This window comes from Mesoplodon bidens (genome assembly GCF_964165515.1).
Source record: "Mesoplodon bidens genome assembly, contig: HAP1_SCAFFOLD_34, whole genome shotgun sequence".
Taxonomy (NCBI): domain Eukaryota; kingdom Metazoa; phylum Chordata; class Mammalia; order Artiodactyla; family Ziphiidae; genus Mesoplodon; species Mesoplodon bidens.
In genome coordinates, this window is record NW_027672207.1 from 68,645 (window position 1) to 95,191 (window position 26,547).

Consider the following 26,547-nt stretch of genomic DNA (forward strand, 5'->3'; position numbering starts at 1 on the left):
ATGCCTTTTCTCCTGAATATATTCAGGAGAAAAGGCATACGCTGTTTTTGGCCAAGTGCATCATTGTCGAAGTTGTGATGTTTTTCTTGTGCTTTAAAGGCGATTCCTATTTACCTCTTGAAATACGTTTTGTGCAATTCTGCCTCATTTTCAAGTCTGCTTCGTTGCCTTCCCTCAAAAGATTTTTGGAAGAGAGTAGTCCTTTATACATCTGCAGGTTTGTGAATTGCTTTGCCCCTGAGCTCCAATTTTCAAATCCCATTTTTGGGAGCTGACCACAAATCCACAGTTTTGCTTCAGGACGTATACTGGTTCCAGGGGTGGCTATTCTGGTTCCCTGTGGGTGGCTGAAGCTTTGGTTAATTCTTCTTCCTGACGAGAAATTATAGTGACATGTGCCTGTCCAAATGCCTAACAACTACCCTCTCCTTGGTTCTCCCTATTCCCTTTCATTCTCTGCACAATTAGCAAACTGTGCGAACCAGGAGGTTTTAGGGGCTGACTCTTCTAAGTTGGGAGATTGATAGTAAAGCAGTTGGAATGCCAAACTGCAGCACAAGGAGAGGAAAAATTAGGAGACTTTCAGAAACCTTTCGCCATCACAGGGTGTCCATTCTCTAGGTTTCCCATACATGTTATAACAGTAGTGATCTACCTGGAGATTTAGGACCATTGGAATGGTGGCATGCATTACTACTTTAAAGGGTCTGAATTTTCTCTCCCAATCTCACCAGTCCTCTCAGTCCCAAGTGTCCAACCTTATGTCTCATCCAGATGTATTTGCAGGTAGGGTCATTCCAGGTTTCATCAGAACCCCTGAAGGAATTGTGTAAGAATTTCGCTGTTTTTTTGTTTTGTTTTTGAAATTCATTTTTATAATGAGGTTGAGCTGATTTTCACTGACCTGTTTATGCCGGTCTAGACACACTTGATTCCCTTACAAAGGCATATCAATACATAGGTTTTAAGATTCTTACTAATCAGATATATTCCTCTGTGGGGAATAGGGGTTTTGAGCCCCGTTCACTGAGGAAGGCGTAGGTCTTGTCTATTCTGTATTTGGTTTATGGAATGGTACCTGCGCTAATATCAAACTCTGGTTTTATGCATCACCCCAACTCCCCTTTCCCGTTAAGCAGGCATAAAAGTGTTCTCTAAATGTGAGACGCTGCTCACTTTCCTAATTCAGTTCATGTGTTGTGATGTTGACATTCCCTCTGTAAGTGATATCTTATGATAAGATTCTTTTTCTGTGTGACTAATTTCCCTTAGAATCATCATACCTAAATCCACTCATTATGCTGCTACTGGCCTTATGACATTGATTTCCTGTTTGAGTGATATTCCGTTGTACAAATTACCACAAGTTCTTTATGCATTTCTCTTTTTCCTGGGATATTTTAAGTGTACCTAAGTTGAGGTTCTTTTATGCAGAGCAGCCCGAAACTTTGGGGTGCCTGTGTCTTGTTGATATTTAGTCTTCCCAAGTTATATGCCCATGAGTTGAAGTCCCCTTTGCTCAGGGTCTTTGTATTTTAGATGTTTTAGGAAACAGCATACACTTCTTCAGAATGCCTCCTGGATATTTATACCCCACCCATCAGTGTGACTAGTCTCCCTGTTTTCCATGGCCTCTCCTGCATTTCTGGTTTGTACACATTTTTTGGATGGCCTTTCTGAGCAGTGGAAATTGAGACTTCTTTGTTGTGCAGAATTGCATTTCTCTCTTGCTTGGTTGACTAAAAACTCTGTATGTGTTTTTTTCCTGAAGGTATTCACGAAAAAAACGCATACATTCTTTTGCTCTACTGCATCATTTTAGAAATTCTGCTGCTTTTCATATGCTTTAAATGTGAGTACAATCTACCTTTTGAAATCTGTTTCCTGCAATTCTGCCTCTCATTCAGATCCTCTTCGTTGCCTTACCTGAATATATTTTTGGACGTTGGTTATCATTTATATCTTTGCAGGTCTTTGAATTGTCTGCTCCTGAGCTCCATTTTGCAACTCACATTTTTTATGAGCTGGCCGCCAAACCATTGGATTGCTTCCGGCCCTATTCTGATACTGGGGAGGCAGGCTGAGCCTTTGGTTAATTCTTCTTCCTAATGGGAAATTAGAGTTACATGTGCCTGTCAAAACTCCTACAGCTAATCTCTCATTGGTTCCTCCTCTTCTCATTTATCCTCTGCACAAATTGCAAACTGTGTGAAACAGGAGGTTAAAAGTGCTGTTTCTCCAAGTGGGGAGATTGTTAGTAATGTGGCTGGAAGGGCAAACCCCAGCACCAGGAGATCAAAAATGAGGTGCATTTTAGACATCTTTCCTGAGCACACGGTGTACATTCATCTCGGTTTCCCAGGCATGTTTTCGCTGTCAGAAGATTCCCTTGAACCTGCAGATTTGGGACCCATGGAATGGGTACCAGGCAGTATTACTTTAAAAGGTCTGCATTTCCTCAACTAGCCTCTCTAACATCTCTTAGCATGCATAGCTTCCAGCCTTATATATTATCCTGCTGTTTGTCTACATGTGTTCAATCCATGTTACATCGTACCCCTTCAACAAAAGTTGTAAGAATTTTTGTCTGTCTCACTTTTTTTATAAATATTTTTAAATTTATTTTTATATTGGGTACAGCTGATTTTCAAAGCTCTGTTTTTTGCTGCTGTACATCCACTTGATTCATGTACTGTGAGACAACAATAAATTCTTTTTCAGATGCTTACCGGTCATATGTATTATTTTCCAGTGACTTGAGTGGGCTGAGTGCAGTTCTTTGAGGTACCGTGTAGCCCTTGTCAGTTATTCAATTTGGTACTAGGAATGGTATCTTTGCTAATTTCAACATCCTGGAAAATACCTCACCATTCCCCACCTTTCCCATTTAGCAGCCTTATGTCTATTTTCTAGATATTTGACTATGTTTCTGATTTGTAGTTTATTTCATGTGTAGCCATTTGTGATTCCACCTTTAAGTGACATCTTATGATATGTGTTTTTTTCTTTCTGACATATGTCACGTAGAATGATCGTATGTAACTCCTGCAGAGTTGTTACAACTGGCCTTACTTCATTGATTTCTGGATGAGTAATAGTCCACTCTACATAAGTACCCTATCTCTTTTATCCATTTTATCCTTCCAGGGACATTTAGGTTATATCCAAGTGGAGGCCCTTTTTAACACAGAGGTGGTAAAAGTTGGGTGCCTGTTTCCTGTCCATTTTTGTTTTTCCCAAGGAATACGCCCATAAGTGCAAGTGCCCTATGCTCTGTAGCTCATATTTTAGATGTTTTAGCAAACACAATACACTTCTCCAGAGTGTCCGTTGGCAAATTACATTTCCACTATCAGCCTCACAGGGCTCCCTTTTCTCCTCGCCCTGTCCTGCATTTCTGGTGTTTACACTTTATGTGGATGGCCCTTCTGACAGATGTGAAGTGATACATTTTGTAGTATTGATTTCCAGTGCCCACCTGTTTGGTTGGATCAAAAGTGTGTATGGCCTTTACTTGAATATATTCAGAAAAAATGCATACGCCCTTTTGGGCCAACTGCATCATTGGCGATGTTCAGCCCCTTTTCTTGTGCTTTAATGGGGAGTCCATTCTACCTCTTCAAATCTGTTTCCTGCCTCTCTCCCTTGCTTACAAGTCCTTTTCTGTGACTTACATCAAGTCGTTTTTCGACAATAGATATTTTCATCTCTGCAGTTTCATGAATTTCAGTGACCCTGAGTTCCATTTTTCAACTTGTGTTTTTGGAAACTGGACACAAAACAGCGGGATTTCCTCTAGCCCTATTCTGTTTCTGTGGGCAATTCTAGCCTTTGATGAATTTGTCTTCTGGATTTGAAATGAGAGTGGCATGTGCCTGTCCGAACACCTAAGACTTGTCTCTAAATTTTTCTCATCCTTCTGCTTCATTCTCTGGACAAATTCCAAACTGTGTGCAACATGATGTTGACGGTGCTGATATCCCCAAGTGAGGAGATTGTTAAGAAAGATGCTGGAGGGGTGAACCCGAGCACCAGGCGATGAGGAGATGAGGTGCCTTTTCCAAACTCTTTCCGATAAAACGGTGTACCATCCTCTAGGTGTGACAGGCATGTTTTGGCTGTAGGAAGGGTCTCGTGCATGTAAGGAGAACACCAGGGATTATTCCAAATCAGTGCCTCCCCGAACCACAAACTGGGGAATTTTTAAGCTATGGCTACACGTATGTCCATTAAGGGCTTTGTGAAATAGGCAGAGCCCAAACTTTAGATGATTGAAATCTTCAGGGTCAGAAGTGTTCACCATCGGCCTTGCTTAGGTTACATTTTATCTGTCATTGATAGATGATGTCAATAAAAGTATCGATTATTTTTCAGATTATTTCCTCTTATAGGTTATTGCAAAATATTCAGTGTAGTTCCCTGTGCTATACAGTAGTTCCTTGTTGATGATCTATTTTATACATAGCAGTGTGTATGTGTTAATCCCAAACTGTTAATTCATCCCTTCTCCTACCTTTCCCCTTTGGTAATAATAAATTATAAGATTTTATACTTCTCAGAAATGGGGGAGCTGAAAGAGAGGTATCATTTTCAATGGAAAAGCATTCAAAACAAGATTGAAGCTTCAGCCAAGAGTATTCGGTGTACATCCATGGAAATAAATCAGTTCATTTCTCTAATGTTGACCTGACAAATAAGACAGACACCTTCACTGAACTTGCTTATAGGAAAGTGATGGAAGTATCAAATATAAGACTTAGAAACATCTTATTTTACCAGAGAATTATACACTGCTCTATGTTAACTACAGTTTGGCTCACACATCTGTTCATTGAAGTTACAATGTTCTCAATTTCTGTTACTGATCCTCCAGAGTGGACCCCAACTGGAGTCCCCATGCACAGTATCATTAGAGCCAACAGATCAAGACTGAGTTTGGTTCAGAAGCAAAGGAAACATTACTTTGAAAACAGAATGGAGAGGTGTGAGCGAGCACTCCCCCACAGGCTGTGGGCTGGGCTGCTGTGTAGGGATCCCTGCAGCGTCAGTGGGAGGGAAGGGATGGAGCTCTCGAGGGTTGGGTTGGCTGCAGCTCAGGCTCTATGCCGCGGAGTCTGCATGGCACCCCGCTAGCTGAGGTATCGTCCCAGCCATTCTGCACTAGGAAATCAGGTCTGAAGTGCCGGGTGTCTGACCTCTGCATGCGGAACCCTAGGAGCACGTGAAATTAGACAAAGCACAAAGGAAAAACAGGTTAGACTTTATTTTATTGCCCAGATTCTCTTTTTATCTCCCAGGAATTTTTAATGAACGTTGCCAGGGACGAACACCTCTTCTGCTTTTTATTCCGTTCCTCATTCTTGGGGTGTTGAGGGTGCAGACCCCTCTTTTGTAACTGCTTCATGCTGTGGTGGGAGCCCTGATACCTGGGGGGAGGGGCAAAACGTCTCCCCACCAGCCTCCAGGTGAGGTTGATTGTCCCAAGGCCTCCTGCCTCACTTCTCGTCCACCTGACCACCAGCATTGGAAGTGTTATAGATTATAATGACCTTTAAGGGTCCAGGAAAGAGATGTGCAGAGATGCTGCAGTGGCAGGTTTCACCATCCCCACATTTGTTCGGTGACCTTAGGCTGATGGTTTTTGCCAGCCTAGATGCTCTGACCAGTAGTCTGTGCTTTCTTTAATTAGGTCCCTGAATTAATGTACAAACAGCACCATGTGTCAGAGCCCTGCCCGCGCAACTCCCAGACAGTCCAGGGTCAGTGGTGATCCAGGACCATGACGTCCACTGAGTCAACGGCCTTTAGAAGTAGCCAGCAGTCCAGCCAGTCATATTGGCACCATCACCGCGGTGTCCGTAGGGTTTTCTATGGTGAAAGCGTGATATAAGTTTCCCCCGCCAAGCTTATTAGCTCCCCTCTGGGTGCAGTAAGTCCTGCAAGCAGTAGTCTGCTCTTTCGGGGCACAGTCTTGTTGTTTTCTGAGAGAAACTCCAGGTCAAGTGATGGTCACATGAGTCATCTTGGGGGCCCATTGCCCCCGTTTGTCTCTCTGGAGATTGGAGTTGGAGGGCCACCTCACTCGAGGTGAGTGTGTCCACAGAGCGACCCCTGCAACTTCAGGGCATGATGGGTGGTTAGGATCACCACGTGGGGTCCTTTTCCCTTAGGAGGGAGCTGGCCTTGCGGGCTGCTGATTTCCAGCTTTTTAGATACCCCAGTATCCTGGCCTGATGAGTCGGTGGGCAAAGTCCTTGGTGACCATAGTTTATCATACCTGAAGGGCATTCTTGTGTTACTCCATTTCAAGTGGTCCCAGTTTTTGCACTAAGGCTCCAAGGGCGATTACCCTTTGACCGGGTATGTAAAGGTCAAAGGTTTTCGCTAAATTAGCGAGTTCCTGGGCAAGGATCTGAATTTACTGCTCTTTCCATTCTTGAAAGGCTGCTTCTGGATTCTATTCAAAAGGATCATCATCTTTTCGTGTCAGTGTTTCATGTAGAGGCCCAGCTATTAGACTGTAGTTAGGGATCCAGATGCAGAAAACTTTGGCCTCCCCAGGAACCCCTAAGCTGTCTTCTAATTTTAGAAGAGGTAAGGCTGCAAATGGCTTCTTCGCTATCCTGGGATGCGTTTCTCTGAATATCTGTGAGAATGAACCCCAGGCATGTCACCTGAGCCTGGGATATTTGAGCCTTTTTCTTGGACACCTTCTATCCTTTCTTGGCTAGGTAGTTCAGAGGCGTCTTTAGTAGGCCTGGTGATCAGAATGTCATCTGCATATTGAAGGAGGGTTCCCTTTTACAGAGGTAGAACTTTTAGGTCTTTAGAGGACATTTCCCCAATGATGGTGTGGGGATTTTTGAACCATTGGGGCAGGACGGCCCAGCATTATTGCTTTTGTTGCATGTTGTGTCCTTCCACTCACAAGCCAAAAATTCTTGTGACTCTGAGATGAATGGAATACAGAAGAAGGCATCATTGAAGTCTAATACAGAATGCCATGGCCTGGCGGATGGTTGAATGAGCAGCAGGGTGTAGGAAATAGGAGCTACTGGATGTATATCCTCGGTGGCTTCACTGACTCTCCTGATATATTTTACCAGTTCTCCAGCAGCCCATGGGGCTCTCATGGTTAGGCCAATCCCAGGATATGGAGCTCACCTAGGCTGCACCCCCAACCCCACAGCCCACGGGGCTCTCGTGGTCAAGTCCATCCCAGGGTATGGAGCTCACCTGTGCAGCTACCCAGCAGCCCATGGGGCTCTCATAGTCAGGCCCTTCACAGGATACAAAACTCCCCTGGCCAGGTACCCCAGCAGGGCTGGAGACACAGGAACTGTGCACATAGCCCACCTTGAAGAGAACACCCAGCTCACCTGTCGCTCACAGCTGACACAGAACACCTCAGAGCAGGAAGGGAACTAACAAACATCAGCTCTGACAGGTCTGTGACCCTGGCTATCACTCTGTGCAGCCTCTCTCTGCCTGGTCTTCCAGACACTTCCACTGCAGCCAGGGCACCAGGCCTCTGTCTCCACCCACCATCACTCCTCTCCCTGACTCCTGGGTTCCTCTCATTAGGATAGGGTCTTCTTGAAGTTGTCTCCCACTCATGGACAAGATAAAATGATAAGAAAACAAGCCGCAGCTGCAGCCCCTTGTCTAGCCTGACTCTCAAGAGCCCACACCTGTTCCTTAGGCCTGGTCCGTTTAGGAAGGTACATTTTTTGCAAATGTGAGGCCCTGAGGGGTGAGGATTGGCTGATTTGGGCAGCCTGACACTGCCTGCCATCTCCCCCCCAGGTGTGCCTGGGTTGAGGTCAATATAAACACCTCTCCAGTCAGCAAGAGCCCCTGTAGCTGTGCCTGACGCCATATTCTCTGCCCAGTCAGCAGTGTCGGGGCTGGGGTCGTGGGAGGGAGTGGGGGGCCGTGGCTTTGTGGGTGACCCAGTGTGAGTGGGGCTCTGCTGGACTTTCTGTAGGAGTTGCCAGGCAGCCACCTGCTAAAGAAGAGGATGTGTCACCCATACCTGCCGCTGAAATTTCTCCCGAGGCAGAGGTGAGGAAGTAAAAAAGCAGTAGGGGCCGTGGCAGGAGGGGTATCTCAGACAGGGAAATGGAAAACTTCCAGAATAGCATCTGGGGCCAGGACCCTACTGGGTGGCCTGCAGGCACCAAGTCGGCCTGCGTGCTGTCGCTGGTGTGGCTCCACAGCCCTTCCTCTAGGCTGGCAAGTGCTTGTACATATTCAGGTGTTTTACCTGGAATGGGTGGGAAGAGTTCAGCTGCAGCAGGACTGGGGCTCAGCTCACATTTACTCACAGACGCCTCGACACAGTCCCCCAGCTTTGCAATGAGGATGCTCCTTGTGGGAGGGGAGCGCTGCTGACAGCATGGAAGATGATTTCCCACCTCTGACCAACTTAAGAATTTTTTACCAATGGAGCAAGTGCCCTGATACGATTTTCCTCTTTATAACTGGTGGGTTCTGTTTTTTTTTATTTTATTTTTTTCTTTTATTTCTTTTTGGTTCAAGGTAGATTTTATTTATTTCTCTTTTTTTTAATTTGGAGATATAAACATGGAAATAATGCATTAATATAAAGACGTCTATGTGAAGGGAAAAACATTTTTTCTGTTTTATTTTATTAAATTTTATTTATTTTTTTATTTTTTAATGTATTTCTTTTATACAGCAGGATCTTATTGGATATCTATTTTATACATATAAGTGTGCACATGTGAATCCCAGGCTCCCAATTCATCCCACCACCACCCTCACCTGGCGTTCCCACCTTGGTGTCCATATGTTTGTTCTCTAAATCTGTGTCTCTATCTCTGCCCTGCAAACCAGTTCATCTGTACCATTTTTCTAGGTTCCACATATATGCATTAATATACAATATTTGTTTTTCTCTTTCTGACTTACTTCACTCTGTATGACAGTCTCTAGATCCATCAAGGTCTCTACAAATGACCCAATTTCATTCCTATATATGGCTGAGTATTATTCCGTTGTATATATGTACCACATCTTTATCCATTCGTCTGTCTGTGGGCACTTAGGTTGCTTTCATTACCTGGCTATTGTAAATAGTGCTGCAATGAACATTGTGGTGAATGTGTCTTTTTGATTTAAGGTTTTCTCTGGGTATATGCCCAGTAGTGGGATTGCTGGATTATATGGTAATTCTATTTTTAGTTTTTTAAGGAACCTCCATACTGTTCTCCATAGAGACTGTATCAAATTACATTCCCAACAATAGTGGAAGAAGGTTCCTTTTTTCCACACCCTCTCCAGCATTTGTTGTTTGTAGATTTTCTGATGATGCCCATTCTAACAGGTGTGACGTGATACCTCATTTTTGTTTCGATTTCCATTTCTCTAATAATTAGTGATGTTGAGCAGATTTTCATGTGCGTACTGGCGATCTCTATGTCTTCTTGGAAGAAATGTCTATTTAGATCTTCCATATTTGTATTGTGTTGTTTGTTTTATTAATATTGAGCTGCATGAGCTGTTTATATATATTGGAGATTAATCATTTGTCCATTGATTCATTTGCAAATATTTTCTGCCATTCTGAGGGTTGTCTTTTCATCTTGTTTGTAGTTTCCTTTGCTTTGCAAAAGCTTTTACGTTTCATTAGGTCCCATCTGTTTAGTTTTTTTTTTTTATTTCATTACTATAGGAGGTGGATCAGAAAAGATCTTGCTGTGATTTACGTCAGAGTATCCTTCGTAAGTTTTCCTCTCAGAGTTTTATACTGTCTGGTCTTACATTCAGGTCTCTAATCCATTTTGAATATATTTTTTATGTATGGTGTTGGGGAGTGTTCTAATTTCATTCTTTTACATATAGCTGTCCATATTTCCCAGCGCCAATGATTGAAGAAACTGTCTTGTCTCCATTGTATAGTGTTGCCTCCTTTGTCATAGATTAGTTGACCATAGGTGTGTATTTTTATCCTTGTGCTTTTTTTTTCCTTTTATATGTTTATTGGAGTATAATTGCTTTACAATGGAGTGTTCGTGTCTGCTGTATAAAAAAGTGAATCAGCTATACATATTCATATATCAACAGATCCCCTCCCTCTTGCATCTCCCTCCCACACTCCATATCCCACCCCTTTATGTGGTCACAAAGCACCGAGCTAATTCCCTGTTCTATGTGGCTGCTTCCCAGTAGCTATCAATGTTACATTTGGTAATGTATTTATGTCCGTGCCACTCTCTCACTTCGTCCCAGCTTACCCATCCCACTTCTGGTGTCCTCAAGTCCTTTCTGTATATCTGTGTCCTTAATACTGTCCTGCCACTAGGTTCTTCAGAATCTTTTTTTTTCTTCTTTAGATTCCATATATCTCTGTTAACATACAGTATTTTTTTTTCCCTTTCTGACATACTTCACTGTGTAGGACAGATTCTAAGTCCATCCACCTCAGTACAAATAACTCAGTTTTGCTTCTTTTTATGGCTGAGTAATATCTCATTGTATATATGTGCCAGATCTTCTTTATCCATTCATCTGTCAATCGACACTTAGGTTGCTTCCATGTCCTGGCTATTGCAAATAGAGCTGCAATGAACATTTTTGTACAAAACTCTTTTTGAATTATGGTTTTCGCAAGGCAAATGCCCAGTAGTTGGATTGTTGTGTCGTATGGTACTTCTATTGTTAGTTATTTAAAGGAACCTTTGTACTGTTCTCCCTAGTGCCCATATCAATTTACATTCCCACCCACAGTGCAAGTGTGTTCCCTTTTCTCCAATAAAGGCCTCTCCAGCATTTATTGTTTTGTAGATTATTTTGATAATTGCCACTCTGACTGCTGTGAGGTGATACCTCACGGTAGTTTTGATTTGCATTTCTCTAATGATAAATGATGTTCAGCATCCTTTCATGTGTTTCTTGGTAATCTGTATTTCTTCTTTGGAGAAATGTCTATTAGGTCTTCTGCCCGTTTTTGGATTGGGTTGTTTGTTTTTGTGATATTGAGCTACATGAGGTGCTTGTAAAATTTGGAGATTAATCCTTTGTCAATTGCTTTATTTGAAAATATTTTCTCCCTTTCTGAGGGTTGTTTTTGCATCTTGATTATGTTTTCTTGTACTGTGTAAAAGCTTTTAAGTTTCATTAGGTACCATTTGTTGATTTCTGTTTTTATTTCCATTTCTCTAGGAGGTGGGTCAAAAAGGATCTTGCAGTGATTTATATCATAGAGTGTTCTACCTATGGTTTCCTCTAAGTGTTTTATAGTGTCTGGTCTTATATTTAGATCTCTAATCAACTTAGAGTTTATTTTTGTGTATGGTGTTATGGAGTGTTCTAATTTCATTCTTTTATGTGTAGGGGTCCAGTTTTCCCAGCACCAATTACTGAAGAGACTGTCTTTTCTCCATTGTATATCCTTAGCTCCTTTGTCATAGATGAGATAGCCATAGGTATGTAGGTTTATCTCTGGGCTTTCTGTCCTGTTCCATTGATCTGTGTTTATGCCAATCTACATACAATTGATTCCATTATGGAGCCATATAAATACATAGGTTTCAAGGTTATTACCAGTCAGATATATTCCTCTTCAGTGAATAGGGTGTTTGGTGTCCAGTTCATTGAGAAAGGAGTAGGTCTTGTGTATTACATATTTGGTATATGGAATGGGATCTGTGCTAATTTCAAACTCTGATTTTACACATCACCCCACGTCACCTTTCCCCTTAAGGAGGCATAAGTGTGTTTTCTAAATGTGTAACTCTGTTCTCTTTTGAAATTCAGTTCATGTGTAGCCATGTTTACATTCCCTCTATAAGTGATATATTACAATAAGTTTCTTTTTCTTTGTGGCTCATTTCACTTAGCATCATCGTACCTAAAGCCACTCATTATGCTGCTATTGGCCTTATGACATTGATTTTATGTCTGAGTGACATTCCATTGTATATAAGTACCACAACATCTATATCCATTTTTTTTCCTTTCCTGGGATATATAAAGTGAACCGAAGTTGAGGTTCTTGTAAACAGGGCAGCCCTAAACTTTGGGCTGGCTGTGTGTTGTGGATTATTAGTTTTCCCAAAATACACGCCCATGAGTGGAAGTGTGCTATGCTCTGTAGCTCTGTTTTAGAAAACAACATACAGTTCTCCAGAGAGGCTGTTGGCAATTTTCATCCTGTACATCAGTGTAACCAGGCTCCCTTTTCTCCATGGACTGTCCTGCATTTGTGGTTTTTACAGTATTTGCGGATGGCTCTTTTGACGGAAGGTAAGGGACACTTCTATGTAGTGTGGATTTGCAATGCCTGATGGCTTGCTTGGCCAAAAAGGGCGTATGCATTTTTTCCCGAATATAATCAAGAAAATACACATACTCCCTTTTCGGCCAAGGGCAACATTGTCGTAGTTCTGTCGCTTTTCCTGTGCTTTAAAGACGACTCCATTCTACCTCTTGAAATCTGTTTCCTTCAATTCTGCATTGCATTCAAATCCTCTTCACTGCCTTACCTCAATATATTTCTTGATGATAGTTGTCCTTTATAACTCTGCAAGTTTGTGAATTGCTGTGCCCCTGATTTCCATTTTTCAACTCGCCTATTTGTGAGCTGCTTGCAATACCACAGTATGGCTTTAGGCCTTAGTCTGGTTCCAGGCCTTCAGGCTGAGCCTCTGGTTAATTATTCTTCCTGATGGGAAACTAGAGTGACATGTGCCCATCCAAACACCTGCAGCTAATCTCTCATTTATTTCCCCTCTTCCTGTTCATCCTCTGCACAATTTGCAAACTGTGCATAACAGGAGGGTAAAGGCGTTGACACTCCAAGTGGGGAGATTTTTAATAATGCAGATGGAATGGTGAAGCTGAGCACGACGAAAGGAAAAATGAGGTAACTTTTAGAAAACTTTCCCGATTACACTGTGTACTATCCACTGGGTTTCCCATGCATGTTTTAACTGTAGGAAGATTCCCTTAAACCTGGAGAGTTGGGACCACTAGAATGGGTAGCACACAGTATTGCTCTAAGTGGTGTTCTTTTGCTCACACAACCTCAGCAATCTTGTCAGCCCCAAGTGTCCAGTCTTATGTCTCATCCAACTGTGGGTGTAAAGGTGGTGAATCTAGGTTTTATCACAGGCCCTGAACGTAATTTTTAAGACTTTCTCTCTGTTTTTGCATTTTGCTTTTGAAATTTATTTTTATAAGTGGATTTAACTGAATTTCAGTGCTGTGTTCATGACGTTATACACACACATGATTCGTTTATATAGACATGAAAATGCATATGTTTTAAAATACTTAGAGTCAGACATATTCCTCAGCAATGAATAGGGGTTGTTGAGTCCAGTTCATTGTGCTGGGAGTAGGTGTTGTCTAGTACATACATAGTTTATGTAAAGGTATCTGTGCTAATTTAAAACTGTGGTTTGATGCATCACCAGACCGCGCCCTTCCCCTTAAGCAGGCAGAAGCTTGTTTTCTAAATGTGTGACTCTGTTGTGTTTGTAATTCAGTTCATGTGTAGCCAGTGTACATTCCCACTATGAGTTATATCTTATGATAAGATTGTTACTCTGTTATCTTTCGTAACTCAGTACATGTTTACCTTTGCTGACAGGACCTTCATAAGTGATATGTTATGATAAGTTTCTTTTTTCAGTGTGACTTATTTCACTTAGAATCATCGTACATGAATCCACTCTTTTTGCTGCTACTGGCCTTATGACATTGATGTCATGGCTGAGGGATATTCCATCGTATGTAAGTACCACAATATCTTGAACCATTTTTGTCTTTCCTGGGATACATAAGGTGTACCCAAGTTGAGGTTCTTGTAAGCAGTGCAGCCCTAAATTTTGGGGTGGCTCTGTCTTATTGATTTTCAGGTTTCCCAAGGTATATTCCCTAGACAGGAAGTGCCCTTGGCTGTGTAGATCTGTTGTTTGCTTGTTGTAGGGATCACAATGAATTCCTGCAGAGAGGCAGTTGGCCACTTATATCCCGCCCATCAGCATAACAATGCTCCCAGTTCTCCAGGGACTGTCTTGCCTTTCTGGCTTTTACATATTTTGTGGATGTCCCTTTTGACAGGTGGGTAGTGATACTTCTTTTTAGTACAGATTTGCATTGCCCTCTTTCTTGCTTGGCCAAAATGGTGTATGCATTTTCTCCTGAATATATTCAGGAGAAAATGAATGCGCCCTTTTTGGCCAAGTGCATCATTGTCGAAGCTGTGCCCCTCTTCCTGTGCTTTACAGGCGACTCCTACGTACCTCTTGAAATCTGTTTCCTGCTATTCTGCCTCGCTTTCAAGTCCGCCTCGTTGCCTTCCCTCAACAGATTTTTGGACTATAGTTGTCTTTATTACTCTGCTAGTTTGTGAATTGCTGTGCCCCTGAGCTCCATTTTTCAACTTGTTTTTTGTGAGCTGAACGCAAGTCCAAAATTTTAGTTCAGGCCCTATACTGGTTTCCGGTGGGTGCCTGAGACTTCGGTTCATTCTTCTTCCTGCTGGGATATTAGAGTGACATGTGCCCATCCAAATGCCTATCAGCTACTCTCTCATTGGTTCTCCCTCTTCCCTTTCAACCTCTGCCAAATTGGCAACCTGTGGGAACCAGGAGGTTAAAGGGGCTGTCTCTCCAAGTTGGGAGATTGATAGTAAAGCAGTTGAAAGTCAAACCAGAGCACCAGGAGAGGGACTATTCGTTGAGTTTTAGAAACCTTTCATATTTACAGTGTGTCCATTCTCTAGGTTTCCCGTACATGTTATAGCTGTAGTAATATTTCCTTCAACCTGGAGAGTTGGTACCCATGAAATGGGTGCCATTCATTATTGCTTTAAAGGGTCTGCATTTGGTCACCCAATCTCACCAATCCTCTCAGACCCAAGTGTCCAGCCTTATGCCACATCCAGCTGTCATTGTAGATAGGGCCATTCCAGGTTTCGTCAGAGACCCTAAAGGAATTGTAAGGAATTTCCCTGTTTTTTGTTTTGTTTTTGAAATTCCTTTTTATAGTGAGTTTGGGATGATTCTCCCTGCCATGTTTATGCCAGTCTAGACACACTTGATTCCCTTACGGAGACATATTGATACATAGGTTTTAAGACTGTTACTAGTAAGATATATTCTACTGCAGGGAATATGGGGTGTTGAGTCCCTTTCACTGAGGAAGGTGTAGGTGTTGTCTATTCCGTATTTGGTTTTTGGAATGGTGCCTGTACTAATATTAAACTCTGGTTTTATGCATCACCCCACCTCTCCTGCACCCTTAATCAAGCATAAGTGTGTTTTCTAAATGTGAGACTCTCTTCTGTTTCCTATCTCAGTTCATGTTTAGCCATGTTTACAGGACCTTCATAAGTGATATCTTATGATAATTTTCTATTTCTGTGTGACTTATTTCACTTAGAATCATCGTACCTGAATCCACTCATTTTGCTGCTACTGGCCTCATGACATTGATTTCATGGCTGAGTGATATTCCATCTTACGTAAGTACCAATGTTTCCTGAAACATTTTTGTCTTTCCTGGGATATTTAATGTGTACCCAAGTTGAGGTTCTTGTTAGCAGTGCAGTCCTAAATTTTGGGGTGGCTTTGTCTTATTGATTTTAAGTTTTCCCAAGGTATATTCTCTAGACTGGAAGTGTCCTTGACTCTGTAGCTCTATTGTTTACTTGTTTTAGGGAACACAATGCACTCCTCCAGAGAGGCAGTTGTCAATTTACATCCCGCCCATCAGCATAAAATGGGTCCCAGTTCTCCAGGGCCTGTCTTGCCTTTCTGGTTTTTACCCATTTTGGTGATGTCCCTTTTGACTGATGGGAAGTGATACTTCTTTGTAGTGCAGATATGCATTGCCCGCTTGCTTGCTTGGCCAAAAAGGGTGTATGCGTTTTCTCCTGAATATATTCAGGAGAAAACACATACGCCCTTTATGGCCAATTCCACAATTGTCAAAGTTGTGATGCTTTTCCTGTGTTTAAAGTCGATTCCATTGTACTTCTTGAAATCTGTTTCGTGCAATTCTGCCTCATTTTCAATGCCTCCTTGTGGCTTTCCCTCAACAGATTTTTGGAAGTCAGTAGTCCTTTATAACTCTCCAAGTTAGTGAATTGTTGCGCCCGTGAGCTCTATTTTACAACTCGCATTTTTGTGAGCTGACCTCAAATCCACAGTTTTGCTTCATGCCCTATACTGTTTCCGGGGTGTGACAGGCTGAGAGGTTGGTTAATTCTTCTTCATGACGGGAAATTTGAGTGCCATGTGTCCATCGAAATGCCTACAGCTCCTCTCCCATTGTTGCTCCCTCTTCTCTTATATCCTCTGCACAATTTGCCAACTGTGCAAAACAGGAGGTTATAGGGGCTGACTCTCCAACTTGGGAGATTGATAGTAAAGCAGTTGGAATGTCAAACTGGAGCACAAGGAGCCAAAGAATTTGTAGAGTTTTAGAAACCTTTCACCATCAGAGGGTGTCCATTCTCTAGGCTCCCCATACAGGTTATAACTCTAGTGATATTCCCTTCTACCTGTAAAGTTGGAAACCATGGAATGGATGGCAGGCATTATTGTTTTAAAGGGTCTGCATTTTCTCACCCAATCTCACCCATACTCTCAGTCCCAAGTGACCAGCCTTATGCCACATCCAGCTGTCGTTGTAGATAGGGTCATTCCTGGTTTCATCAGAAACCCTGAAGGTATTGTGTAAGAATTTCCCTGTTATTTTGTTTTGTTTTGAAATTCATTTTTATAGTGGGTTTGAGCTGATTCTAACTGCCGTGAATATGTCGTTCTAGACACACTTCTTTCCCTTACCAAGACATATCAATACATAGGTTTTAAAATTCTTACTAGTCTGATATATTTCTCTGTGGGGAATATGGGTTTTAGTTCCGTTCACTGAGGAAGGAGTATGGCTTGTCTCTTCTGTATTTGGATTATGGAACGGTACCTGAGCTAATATCAAACTCTGGTTTTGTTCATCTCCCCACCTCTCATTTCCCCTTAAGGAAGCATAAGAGTTTTTTTTTTTCTAAATCTGAGACCCTATTCTCTTTCCTAATTCAGTTCATATGTAGCCATGTATTCATTCCCGTCATAAGTGATATCTTATGTCAGAATGCACCATGGTCCTTGTCATAATAATGCTCCATGACACCTGTCATCACAATGCTCCACGCCCTAGTTATCACAATGCTCCATGTCCATTGTCATCACAATTCACCAAGTCCTTGTCATCACAATGCTACATGACACTTCTCATCACAGTGGTACATGCTGTTGTCATCACAATTCTCCATGCACTTGTCAGTGCAATGCTCCATGACCCCGGTCATAGCAAGATCCAAGTGTTTGTCATCACAATGCTACACGGCGTTGTCATCAAAATTCTAAATAGCCTTGTTATCACAATGCTCATTACACTTGTCATCACAATTCTCCATGCCCTTCTCATCACAATGCTCCATGACTCCGGTCATCACAATGCTCCCTGACCCTTGTCATCACAATACTTCACGCCCCTTGTCATTACAGTGCTCCATGATGCTCGTCATCACAATAACCCAAGGTCTTCTCATCACAATGCCACATGACATTTGTCTTCACAATTCTCAATACACTTGAGATCACAATGCTCCCTGACTATTGCCATCAATATGCTCCTTGAACACTTTCATGACAATTATCCATGCGTTTTTCATCACAATGATCCAGGCCCTATTCATCACAATGCTCCAAGACCACTGTAATCACAATGCTCCTTGCTCTTGCCATCACAAATCTCCATAACGCATGTCATTAGAATGCTCCATGGCATTCTCATCACAATGCTCCATGCCCTTGTCATCACAATGCTCCCAAGACCACTGTAATCACAATGCTCCATGCCCTTGTCATCACACAGGTCAATGACACATGTCATCAGAATGCTCCTTGGCCTTCTCCTCACAATGTGCCATACCCTTGTCATCACAATGATCCAAGACCCCTGTAATCACAATGCTCCATACCCCTTTTCATCAGTATGCTCCATGAGCCTTGTCATTATAAGGCTCGATGGATTTCTCATCACAATGCTCCAGGAGCTTGTCATCAAAATGCTTCACGACCTTGTCATTAAAATTCAAAATGGCCCTTGTCATCATAATGCTCCAAGCTCTAGTCATCACAATGCTCCATTATATTGGTCATCACAATCCTCCATTACATTTGGCATCACAGTGCTCCATGCCATTGTAATCGCAATGGACCATGACATATGTCATCACAATGCTCCCTGACAACTGTCTTCACAATAATCCATGACCCTCTTATCACAATGCTCCATGCCGTTGTCATCAGAATTCAACATGTCCACTGTCATCACAATAATCTATGAAACTTGTCACACCGAAGCTCCATGCCCCTGTCATCACAAATCTCAAAGCACTTGTCATCACAATACTCCATGACCCCTGTCATCACAATGCTCCGTGACTCCAGTCATAACAATGCTTCATGACCTTTGTCATCACAATGGACCATGCCTTCTTCATCAACAGTCTCTGCGACATTTTAACCACTATGCTCCATGAAAATTTCATCACATTGCTCTTTGACCCTTGTCATCACAATGCTCCATGCCTTTGTCAGCACAATGCTCCATGACACATGTCATCACAATGCACCATGCGCTTGTCATCACAGTGCTCCACAATCTTGTCATCACAATGCCCCATAAAACTTGTCATAACAATGCTCCATGCACATCTCATTAAAATGCTCTCTCACCACTGATATCACAATGTTACATCACTATTCATCACAATACACCCTCACCCCTGTCATCACAATGTTCCATGACACCTCTCATCACAATGCTACATGCACTTATCATCACAATGTTCGATGAGCCTTGACAACACAATATTCCATAAACCCTGTCATTAAAATGCTCCATGACCATTTTCATCAAAATGATCCATGACCCCTGACATCACAATGTTCTATAATCACTGTCATCAAAATGTTCCAGGACGCTTTTCAACTAATTGCTCCATGACCCTGTCATCACAATACTCCCTGCCCTTCTCATCACAGTGCACAACACCCTTGTCATCAAAATTCTCCATGACCTTTTTCATCACAAAGATCCATGACCCTTGGCATCACAAAGCTCCATGACAGCTCTCATCACATTTCTTTGTCCTTGTCATCACAAAGCTCCATGACACATGTCATCAGAATGATCCATGGCTTTCTCATCACAATACTCCATGCCCTTGCCATCACAATGCTTCATTACCCCTGTCATAACTATGCTCCAAGAACCCTGCCATCACGATGTTCCATGGCCCTTTCATCACAAGTCTCCATGACGCTTAACATCACAATTCTCTAAGACCGCTGTAATCACAATGCTCCATGGAACTTTTCATCTCAATGATCCATGAACCCTGTCATCACAATGCACCATGCCCATCATCATAATGCTTCATGCTATTGTCATCACCATGAAAGCAAAATGCTCCATGACCTCTGTCATAACAATGTTCCAAACCCTTGTGATCACAATATTCCATAACACTTGTCATCACAATGCCCATGACGCTCCTCATCACAATTATCCATGGTCTTCTCATCACAGTGCTCCATGACCTTTGTCATCACAATGCTCAGTACACTTGTCATCAAAATGCTCCCTGACACATGTTGTCTGTATGCTCCTAGAACCGTGTCATGACAAGGCTCCATGCCTTTTTCATCACAATGATCCATGCCCTTTTCATCACAATGATCCAAGACTCCTGTAATCACCATGCTCCATAACCTTGTCATCACAAACTCAATGACGCATGCCATCAGTATGCTCCTTGGCCTTCTCCTCACAATGTCCCATGCCCTTGTCATCACAATCTTCCTAGACCCCTATAATCAAATTGCTCCATGCACCTTTTCATCAGTATGCTCCATGAGACTTGTCATCACAAGACTCCATGGTTTTCTCATCACAATGCTCCAGGACACTGACATCACAATGCTGCACGAACTTGTCATGAAAATTCTCAATTGCCTTTGTCATCATAATGCTCCAAGCCCTAGTCATCACAATGCTCCATTATATTTGTCATCACAATCCTCCATTACATTTGGCATCACAATGCTCCATTCCATTGTCATCGCAATTGATCATGACATATGTCATAACAGTGCTCCCTGACACCTGTCTACACAACACTCCATGACCTTCTCATCACAATGCTCCATGCCCTTGTCATCACTATGAACCATGCCCACTCTCATCACAATAATCTATGAAACTTGTCAGACCAATGCTCCATGCCCCTGTCATCACAATGCACCATGCCCTTGTCTTCACAGTGCTCCATGACCCCTGTCCTCACAAAGCTCCGTGACTCCAGTCATCACAATGCTTCATAAAGTTTGTCATCACAATGTTCCATGCCCGCGTCAACACAAAGTTCTCTGACCTTTGTAACCACAAAGCTCCATGAAATTTTCATCACAATGCTCCGTGACCCTTCTCATCACAATGCTCCATGCCTTTGTCAGAAAAATGCTCCATGATCCTTGTCATCACAATGTGCCGTGTGCTTTTCATCACAACGGTCCACAAATTTGTCATTGCTATGCTCCATTATCCTTGTAATCACAATGCTCCATTGCACTTTTCATTTCAATGCTCCATGAACGCTGTCATCACAATGCCCCATGCCCATCATCATAATGCTTCACGCTGTTATCATCACAATGAAATCAATATTCTCCATGACCAGTGTCATCACAACACTTACTGAAACCTGACAACACAATGAACAGGGACTCTTGTCATTACAATGCACCATTCCCTAGACATCACAATTGTCCATGACCCCTGTCATCACAATAGTCCATGAACATTTTCAGCCCAATGCTCCATGACCCTTTTCATCACAATGAGTCATGCCCTTGTCATCCCAATGCTCCATGACCCCTGTATTCACAATGCTATGTGACAATTGTCATCACAGTGCTCCATGACACCTGTCATCACAATGCTCCATGCCTTTGTCAGCAAAATGCTACATGACCTTTTCATTAGAGTGCTCTGTGTGATTGTCATCACAATACTCCATTACTATTGTCATCACAATCCTCCATGAACTTTGGGATCACATTGCTTAATGCCCTTGTCATCACAATGTTCCATGCTCCTTGAAATCATAATGATCCATGACCTCTGTCATAACAATGCTCCAAACACTTGTGATCACAATATTCCATAACACTTGTCATCACAATGCCCCATGACGCTCGTCATCACAATTATCCATGGTCTTCTCATCACAATGATCCATGACTTTTTCATCACAATGCTCCAAGACACATGTAATCACAATACTCCATGCACTTTTCATCACAAATCTCAATGACACATGCCATCAGAATGATCCTTGGTATTCTCCTCACTATGATCCATGCCCTTGTCATCACAAAGTTCCAAGACCCATGTAATCACAATGTTCCATGCCCCTTTTCATCAGTATTCTCCATGAGATTGTCAACACAAGGTTCCATGGTTTCCTCATCACAATGATCCAGGAACTTGTCATCACAATGCTTCACGACCATGTCATGAAAATTTTCAGTGGCCCTTGTCATCATAATGCTCCAAACCCCAGTCATCACAATGCTCCATTATATTTGTCATAACAATCCTCCATTACATTTGGCATCACAGTTATCCCTGCCATTGTCATCGCAATGGGCCATGACATATGTCATCACAATGCCCCCTGACACCTGTGTTCACAATAATCCATGACCTTCTCATCACAATTCTCCATGCCCTTGTTATCACAATGCACCATGCCCAATGTCATCAGAATAATCTATGAAACTTGTCAGACCAATGCTCCATGCCCCTGTCATCACAATGCTCCATGCCCTTGTCATCACAATACTCCATGAACCCTGTCATCACAATGCTCCGTGACTCCACTCATCACAATGCTTCATAACGTTTGTCATCACAGTGGTCCATGCCCACATCATCACAAGGCTGTGTGACCTTTCTAACTACAATGCTCCATGAACTTTTCATGACAATTCTCTGTGACCCTTGTCATCAGAATGCTCCATGTCTTTGTCAGAACAATGCTCCATGACCATTGTCATCACAATGTGCCACGTGCATTTCAACACAAAGGTCCACAACCTTGTCATTGCAGTGCTCCATAAACCTTGTAATCACACTGGTCCATGCACTTCTCATCAAAATGCTCTCTCAACAGAGATATCACAATGTTCCATCACTAGTCATCACAATACCCCCTCACCCCTGTAATCACAATGTTCCATGACCCTGTCATCACAGTGCTACCACCCTTTATCATCACAATGTTCCATGACCCCTGGCATCACAATGTTCCATAACCCCTGTCATTAAAATGCTCCATGACCCATTTCATCCCAAAGCTCCATGACCCCTGACATCACAATGTTCTATATCGCCTGCCATCAAAATGTTCCATTACACTTTTAATCAAATTGCTGCATGACACGGTCATCAAAATGCTCCCTGCCCTACTCATCACAATGCACCATGACCCTTGGCATCACAATGCTCCATGTCATTGTCACCACAGTGCTCCATGAAACCTGTCATCACATTGCTCCATGCCCTTGTCATCACAGAGCTCCAAGACACTTGTCATCACAATGCTCGATGCCCTTCTCATCACAATGCTCCATGCCATTTTCATTACAATCCTGCATGACCCATGTATCATAGTGTTCCGTACCCTTGTAATCACAATGCTCCATGCCCACTCTCATCACAATAATCCATGAAACATTTCAGACCAATGTTCCATGCCCTTCTCATCACAATGCTCCATTACCTCTGTCATAACAATGCACCATGACCCCTGCCATCACAATGTTCCACGGCCTAGTCATCACAATGTTCCATGACACTTTTCATCACAATGCTGAAGACCCCTGTAATCACAATGCTCCATGCCCCTTTTCATCAGAATGCTCCATGAGATTGTCATCACAAGTTTCCATGGTCTTCACATCACAGTGCTCCAGGTCCTTGTCATCACCATGCTCCATTCCCTTGTCATCACAGTGCTCCATGACCCCTGTCATCACAATAATCCATGAACATTTTCAGCCCAGTGCTCCACGAACTACTCATCACCATGCTCCATGGCCAACATTATCACAATGCTCCATGACCACTGTCATCACAACACTCCATGACAACTGACAAAACAATGATCCGGGACTCTTGTCATCACAGTTCCATTCAATAGTCAGCTCAATGCTCCTTGACCCCTGTTATCACAATACTCCATGAACATTTTCAGCCCAGTGCTCCAGGAGAATTGTCATCACAATGATCCATGCCCTTCTCATCCCAATGCTCCATGACCCCTGTATTCACAATGCTCCGTGACGCTTATCATCATAGTGCTCCTTGACACCTGTCATCACAATGCTCCGTGACTCCAGTCATCAAAATGCTTCATGAACTTTGTCATCACAATGGTCCATGCCGTAGTCATCAACTGTCGCTGTGACATTTTTAACCACAATACTCCATGAAATTTTCATCACAATGCTCTTTGACCCTTTTCATCACAATACTCTATGCCTTTCTCAGCACAATGCTCCATGACAATTGTCATCACAATGCTCCATGACACATGTCATCAGAATTCTCCATGGCCTTCTCATCACAGTGCTCCATTACACCTGTCATCAGAATGCTCCATGACCCCTGCCATCACGATGTTCCATGGCCTTGTCATCACAAGGCTCCATGACCCTTCTCATCACAATGCTCCAAGACACATGTTATCACAATGGTCCATGCCCCTTTTCATCTAAATGATCCATGAACCCTGTCATCACAATGCACCATGCCCATCATCATAATGCTTCAGGCTATTGTCATCACAATTAAATCAAAATGCTCCATGACCTCTGTCATAACAATGCTCCAAACCCTTGTGATAAAAATATTTCATAACACTTGTCATCACAATGCCCCATGACGATCGCCATCACAATTATCCATGATCTTCTCATCATAGTGCTCCATGACTTTGTCATCACAATGCTCAAGACACTTGTCATCACAATGCTCCCTGACAGTTGTCGTCAGTATGCAACTTGAACCCTGTCATGACAAGGCTCCATGCCTTTTTCATCACAATGATCCATGCCCTTTTCATCACAACGCTCCAAGACCCATTTAATCACAATACTCCATGCACTTGTCATCACAAAGCTCAATGATGCATGCCAACAGAATGCTCCTTGGTCTTCTCCTCACAATGCTCCATGCCCTTGTCATCACAATGTTCCAAGACCCCTGTAATCACAATACTCCATGCCCCTTTTCATCAGTATGCTCCATGAGACATGACATCACAAGGCTCCATGGTTTTCTTATCAGAATGCTCTAGGACCTTGTCATCACAATGCTTCACGACCTTGTCATAAAAATTCTCAATGGCCATTGTCATCATAATGCTCCAAGCCCTAGTAATCATAATGCTCCATTATATTTGCCATCTCAATCATCCATTACATTTGGCATCACAATGCTCTATACCATTGTCATCGCAATGGACCATGACATATGTCAACACAATGTTCCCTGACACCGGTCTTCACAATACTCTATGACATTCTCATCACCATACTCCATGTCCTTGTCACCACAATGAACCATGCCCAAAGTCATCACAATAATCTATGAAACTTGTCAGACCAATGTTCCATGCCCCTGTCATCACAATGCTCCATGACCTTGTAATCAAAATGCTCCATGACCCCAGTCATCACAATGCTCCGTGACTCCAGTCATCACAATGCTTCATAACGTTTGTCATCACAGTGGTCCATGCCCGCATCATCACAAGGCTTTGCGACCTTTGTAACCACAATAATCCATGAACTTTCATCACAATGCTCCGTGACCCTTGTCATCGCAATGCTCCATGCCTTTGTCAGAACAATGCTCCATGTCCAATGTCATCACAATGTGCCACGCGATTTTCATCAAAACGTTCCACAACCTTGTCATTGCTATGCTCCAAAAACCTTGTAATCACAATGCTCCATGCACTTCTCATCTAAATACTCTCTCACAAGAGATATCATAATGTTCCGTCACTAGTCTTCACAATACTCCCTCACCCCTGTAATCACAATGTTCCATGAGCCCTGTCATCTCAATTGTACATCCCATTATCATCACAATGTTCCATGACCCCTGACATCACTATATTCCATAACCCCTGTAATCAAAATGCTCCATGACCCATTTCATCCCAAATCTCCATGACCCCAGACATCACAAGGTTCTATAACCCCTGTCATCAAAATGTTCCATTACACTTTTCATCAAATTGCTGCATGACCCGGTCATCAAAATGCTCCCTGCCCTTTTCATCACAATACACAACGCACTTGTCATCAAAATGCTCCATAACCTTTGTCATCACAAAGTACCATGACCCTTGGCATTACAATGCTCCATGTCATTGTCATCACAATGCTCCATGAACGCTCTCATCACATTGCTCCTTGCCCTTTTCATCACAAAGCTCCATGACACTTGTCATCAAAATGCTCCAGGACCCTTTTCATGAAAATGCTCCATGACACCGGACATCAAAATATTCCATAACCCCTGTCATCAAAATGTTCCATGACGGTTTTCTTCAAATTGCTCCATGAACCTGTCATCATAATACACCCTGCCCTTATGATCACAATGCACAACGCCCTTGACATAAAAATGCTCCATGACCTTTCTCATCACAAAGACACATGACCCTTGGCATCACAATGCTCCATGTCATTGTCATCGCAATGCTCCATGAACACTCTCATCACATTGCTCCATGCCCTTGTCATCACAAAGCTACATGACACATGTCATCAGAGTGCTCCATGGCCTTCTCATTACAATGTTCCATGCCCTTGACATCACAATGATCCATTACCCATGTCATAACAATGCTCCATGATCCCTGCCATCACGATGTTCCATGGACTTGTCATCACAAGGCTCCATGACCCTTCTCATCACAATGCTCCAAGACCCCTGTAATCACAATGCTCCATGCCCCTTTTCATCTCAATGATCCATGAACACTGTCATCACAATGCACCATGCCCATCATCATAATGCTTCCTGCCATTGTCATCACAATGAAATAAAAATGCTCCATGACCTCTGTCATAACAATGCTCCAAACCCTTGTGATCAGAATATTCCATAACACTTGTCATCACAATGCCCCATGACACTCGTCATCACAGTTATCCATGGATTTCTCATCACAATGCTCCATGACCTTTGTCATCACAGTGCTCACTACACTTGTCATCAAAATGCTCCCTGACACTTGTTGTCTGTATGCTCCTTGAAACCTGTCATGACAAGGCTCCATGCCTTTTTCATCACAATGATCCATGCCCTTTTCATCACAATGCTCCAAAAACCCTGTCATCACAATGCTCCATGCCCTTG